The sequence below is a fragment of the Petromyzon marinus genome, chromosome 54 (genome assembly GCF_048934315.1).
Source record: "Petromyzon marinus isolate PM22_M1 ecotype Great Lakes invasive population chromosome 54, UKy_Petmar_22M1.pri1.0, whole genome shotgun sequence".
Classification (NCBI taxonomy): domain Eukaryota; kingdom Metazoa; phylum Chordata; class Hyperoartia; order Petromyzontiformes; family Petromyzontidae; genus Petromyzon; species Petromyzon marinus.
The window spans coordinates 1,410,172-1,416,171 of record NC_133720.1 but is presented as its reverse complement, the minus strand read 5'-3'; positions in this window follow the sequence as shown (position 1 = coordinate 1,416,171).

Below are 6,000 nucleotides of genomic sequence, written 5' to 3'. Positions count from 1 at the left end.
GGCCAGATGGGCTGAAGGTCTTTCTCCGCAGCTTTCCAAAAACTAATTATGTTTTTATGACGTTATTATGTTTTGCATTTTTATGAATAATTTTTTTTAAAGCCGTCTTATAATCTGTCACTGCTGGCAAGGGTGCTGCCGATTGCTGCTCTGCCGGTGCTGGCTGCCCAGAAGAGGATGCGCACGTGTCCGGCCGCGTCATTCGTGACACGCGACGACGTCACCATCACGGCGCCCGGACACGTGGGTCCCGCCGTCGAAGAAGCTCCCAGCACGCGGAGCGAAACGTCGGACATTCGTGGCGAACGGCACGTGGTCCAAAGTGCAAAGCACGTCGACAGACTTCAAGGGACTTGCGCCATTGTTTCAGCTGCCGCCGCGCTGGGAAGATCGAACCGATTCGGCATCGTCTGGATTGGATTGCGTGTCCAGCGTGCGTGCCGACCACTGCACCGCTGTCGTGGTCAGTTCGTCGGTTGTGGCCCCCATCACCGAGGTGGCATCCACGCTGATGGCGAAACCTTTGCGCGTCCACGACAGTGCACGAGCAGGCAGAGTCAGCAAGGAGTCAAGTTGGTCGTAGCCACGAGATTCTTGACAACTCTTGCGTGCGATTGCAATTAGTTCAGAGCGCTAAATTACAATCTCTAGGCCTGCTGGCCACGGCGAGAGGGCTTCGGGAGTCAGAGTTGGTGCAGATTTGCTATTCCTCCTCCCTTGAAGGAGCTCAGATTAGAGTGATTTATTGTACGCCTCATAGCCAGTGGGGGAAGGGGGATGCGTAGATTGAATACAATTACAGCCCGGGCCTCATTGCTCATGCAGCGTATCCCCGAGGCGACTCCTAACCGGGACCCGACTCCTGCAGCTCAGCCCCGGACAGCTCCGGCTGAATCCCCGCCTCTGGTGCCGTAGCGAGGCGGGCGATCCACTCTGTCGTCTGCGCGCTCACTCCGGGGAAGCGCCCTCGCGAGTCGAGGCCTCACCGCCGATGATCTGCAGCGGCGTGGCCGAGGCCTTGCCACGGCGCCGAACACGAGGATTCACACTCGCCTTGGCAGGCTCCTGGAGATCAGTGCTGCTCACTGCTGCAAGGCCCGCGGGCCGCTGGCGGTCCCTGGTGGCCTGGTGCACGTGTGTGTACATGTCTTTGTGTACGCGTGTGTGTACATGTGTGTGTACGTGTGTGTGTGTACATGTGGGGAGCGGTAGTGTAGAGGTTAGCGCGATGCGCTATGAACCTGGCGACCCGGGCTCGATTCCCGCTCACGGCCAACACCAGTGACGGTTATCCGAACCGGTCCTGGGCCTCCCCTAGGTCGACTCAGCCTGAAATTAGTACCTGGTGCGGTGTAAACATCGCCACTGGGGAAAAAAGGCGGTCGGGCGTGGTGCTGGCCACCCACCCCCTCGTGTACCGTTCCGGCCTTCATAGGTGCTCGCTAACAGCACTTGCCCCTACAGTCTGTTAAGGCTATACGGGGAATCTTTGTCTTTGTACGCGTGTGTGTACGTGTGTGTACATGTGTGCGTGTGTGGGGAGCGATAGTGTCGAGGTCAGGGCGCTGCGCTCCGAACCCGGCTACCCGAGTTCGATTCCCGCTCACAGCCAACAGTGATAATGATCTGAATCGGTCCTGGGTCTCCCCTAGGTCGACTCAGCCACAAATGTGCCGTGCCGGCCTTCATGGGTGCTCGCTAACAGCACTTCCCCCAACGCTCTGTGTGCGGGGGAGATCTGTGTCTTTGTTGGCGTGTGTATACGTGTATTCACAATCACCACCAATATTGTCTCATAGTCTGCAGTATTTATAGAATTGTATGCTTGTTCCTTGCCTAACCCTCATTATATGTTCCCGTGGCATGGCTCTATGTCGTATCGTTACATAAAGCACCGCTGTATTACATTGCTCTCTCTCATCAGTGGCCTGCGCACAACAATTACTGCCCTCGCAGTTCAAGCCAAAAGCTTTGTTTCAGGAATAAGTTTTGGTAATTAAAAAAGAAAATCTGTAGTTTCCCGTTCGGCGTCTGCAGGTTGGTACATCCGCGGTGACCTTTAGCACGCAGGCGCCACGTGCACGATCGTCCAAGGTAGAGGAGCAGCACCCGCAATTGCTTGCCCACGTCACCGCTGGCAGACGGGAGCCTCCCCTTGAGCCGATTTTGACCCAAAGTTTCTACGCTGGCCCGGATATATCGGAACAGGTTGGAGGTTCATCTTCTTTGGTTCTTTCGGTAAAGTCACGTAGAATGAGAATAAAATAATAAATTGATAAACTAAAATAACACAATAATATTCTCACGACGTTTCGGCAAGGCCGCTTGTGTTGTGGCCGAAACGTCGTGAGAATATTATTGTGTTATTTAATTTTATCAATGTATTATTTTATTCTCATTCTACGTGACTTTACCGAAAGAACCAAAGAAGATGAATGCTTGCAGTCACGAAAGCTTTAAATCAAAATTTAGGTTGGAGGTTACCCAGCGCTTTACCCCACCACACGCAACCTGAGCATCCTGCTGGGTGAACAGAATCAGGCAAGGGCGGTTTAGGCGACAATTGGACCATTGTTTAATATGCCGTGTCGGGAGAGCGAACGGAGGCCCTCTGCATTGCCAATCCGGTGTGTTCAGCGTCACATCACGGTGGCATCTGGCACATTCTTACACACACAAACTACGCGGGAGCATCACCTTCAAACGCTGTGCGTCTGCCAATTTTGACTTTCCTTCCGAATTCCTATGACAATTCCCTTGCAGTATAGCAATGAAGTATTAGCTCTTGATTACGAAGGTTGCACGCCTTAAGGAGGGACTCGTTAGACATGTGTTATATGCTGTAATTAAAAAAACAAAGATTGTTTTGTCTTTGTACAACTATGTCTAGACAAAAGGTCACCACAACCCGACCCTTAACAACGCTGGCCACTACATGTTGCAATTAATGAAGGAGGGAGGGGGAGTGGGATGCTCGCATAAGAATGTGAACTAATATAATAATTATTGTTACCATCATCATCATCATTATTTTTTTATAGAAGAAAGTTTCAGTGTTGGGGTAGAAAAGTCACCAAAATTGTAAATTTGTATTACATTTGGAACCCTCTACTCCCCCTTGACACTTTTATTTTGGCTGGCGGGTTCAAGGCCTAATGTTGAGCTTCCACCATCGCGGATTAATGATGCCTTTGCTGCTCTGTTCCCAGACACATCTCTTCCTTCCGGTTCGGTTTAAGCTCACAGCCTCTCATTATTATTTAAACAAAGCGCGTGTTTTAGAACGAAACATTTCACAAATCTAGGGACAAAAAAAGGTATTTGTTGTGTTCCTGACTGAGCAACGAAAAGGAGCCGATTTAATGATTATTTACTACTTATTTCTCGCCCCTAAGTTGGTTGAATAAATGTGCATGTTGACAAAACTTCGACAAATAACTTTCGGCGATGCTGCTGCATTGGTGCACAAACACAAACTAACAAACAACAACAATTTAAAACATTACTTTCTAACACTGTGGCCTTCAAAGGAAAAATACAAAATAGGCGACGTTATGGACACATGCCCCTGTTTTAATGTGTATTATAATACTATAATATAATTATTTTCACATACACATATATAACGTCGTTCATGCAAAACTGCAGCTCACGACGCTGTGCAAGACAACACAACAACAACAAACACGAAGAGGGGCTATTTACCGATAACGTCTTCTTTTTAAGGCCACAAAAGTTCCATACGAAACTGAAGTTGGGCTTGGGCGCGACGCGTCCCTGAGAAGGGAGGGACGACGCTCCGAGCTCCAGACCAAGCCTAGACAGTGGCAGCCAACGGATCGACCGCTCCGGAGAAGCGATCCACCCCCGCCACGGAGACGGAGCGATGGAATCGGCTCCGTGTGCACCTTGCGAGGGGAATGTTGCAAGCGTGAGAGGTGGCGTGGGGCTTGGTGGACGCCTGCATCCGGCAGTTGATTGATCATGGCTGAGCATGATGATGCTGCACAGAGTTAAACAACGTGACAGCTATTGGGCTGTGGAGCGCTATAACTTAAAACGGTTTAAAGTTGGGCATCAAGCAGCCGACGTGGTCAATCCACTGCTGGATGAAGTCCTCCCTGCCCATGCCGCAGCCACCACTCACGATCCTGCAATTGGACAATCCATCCGAGCCACCTGCCGCACACACGGGCAGCTGAGTTAATCGCCGTTCCATCTCCCGCGTGGAGGTGCCATCAGAGTCGCGTTCCGTGCCTTAGCTGCTGCTTCGTGATTAGTAGATCGATCACAGCTGATGATGATGATGATGAAATCTGAAAACAAGTCCTGTAATTATTTCATGAAGGAAAGGATAAACTCGGCCATGACGTTCAGTAAACTAACAAGAATGCGATTGCTATCGAGACGTAAGATGAACATAGAGCACCGTTGAAATATGTAAATTCTAACTGCAAAGATGCGTTCATGACGACTTGTATTAATTTGAAGGGGGAGGGGGGGGGGAAACTGGAGTTTCCAAGAAAAATATATTGTGCATAATTTACTGTGTGAGATGAAGGGATGATGTCGTATGCAACCAAGTATGTACAATTTAATCATTTCTAGATTATACCACCCATAAAATCATTATTTTTTCGCCAAGACGGATTTCACAAACGGTATGAGGAGGTAGTGCAGTGGTTAGCTCACTGTACCATGACCCCTGGAATCCTGAGTTCGATTCTTTGACCACGGCTAACGTCAGCGGCGACTGATCACTTCCGAGCAGTGTGGTGAAGTATGGTCGAACAGTCCGCGTGACCAAGGTGCCTGGGGGACGCCTTTCCCCAGCAGTGGATGTGAATGAGTAATTATTGTATTATTATGTATACAGCAACATTATGTTCTGGCCAGGGTTGCTGAGTTTCAGGACGGCTTAGGAATCTCAAGAAATTGTGTAAGATAAGAATTGCCATAAGTCACATTCCACAATGGGATTGAGACAACGAGGAGATGTAACGGCACACGAAGATGTGCAGCGTTGCGTATACAAACGCTTCGCTAGACCACCAATTCAAAAGAACTGTAGGGCCATTTTCGTCGTTCAGGCCACCAACTGAAAGAGTCGAGACCACGTGGCTATCCCGACAGACGACTGTGGCCTGGTCGAGTCCTCGTTAGGACTCACGGACTCGCACGGCGATCAGTGTCCGATGCTGCTCCCAGAGGAACATTGCGAACATTGAAGACACATGGCCCGTTAACGTTTTTTTAATGACATCACAAGGATCTTTCCAAGTCCACTGCGACGCAGACGGCGCGTGATATTCATGGTTTAATACACCGGCAGTGTTAACCAGGGTTGCCACCGTGGCTCGAACAGCAAACCTTTGCAAAAATCAACATCTCGTTGTATTTGTGTTGTTGCAGGGTGTCCCGGGAGAGACGTGATCGCGCTCGGTATGTTACTGGATGATTGGAGTGCGATGCACGTGCTTCAGAGTATACTGCTTCGGTGTGGGGGCGACACAGGCTACCGGCGTGACGTCACACAGTAGCTCTGTGTCGTCATTCCCCGGGACCTATCCCTGCGATGCGAACGCCTGCCGACTGACTGTGGATAAATGATCGTGAAAGATGTTGGAAATTAGTCAATTACGTCTCAACGTATTGCAAATGTATATAATTAAAAAAATGTAAGGATAAGAAACGCTGTTGTTAAGTATGCTTTCCCCGCATAAACCTCGGCTATGAATTTCCCTGGAGAGAAATGTTAACCAATGACATGTTCCACGACTTAGCACGGCTCAGAGCACCTTAGCACGGCTGGGTGAAGGTAAATCGAGTCGAGCAGCACGAGACCTCGGCTAAAGCGTAACGGTCACTTTGCCAAATTGTATGTCACGGGGCAATTTGTGTATTACCTTGGGGGCGGGGGGGGGTTCAACACAAACCCAGACCGATTCCACCAACCTCCCACACTCACACACGTGCTCACCCGACACGAACGCGGGGGCC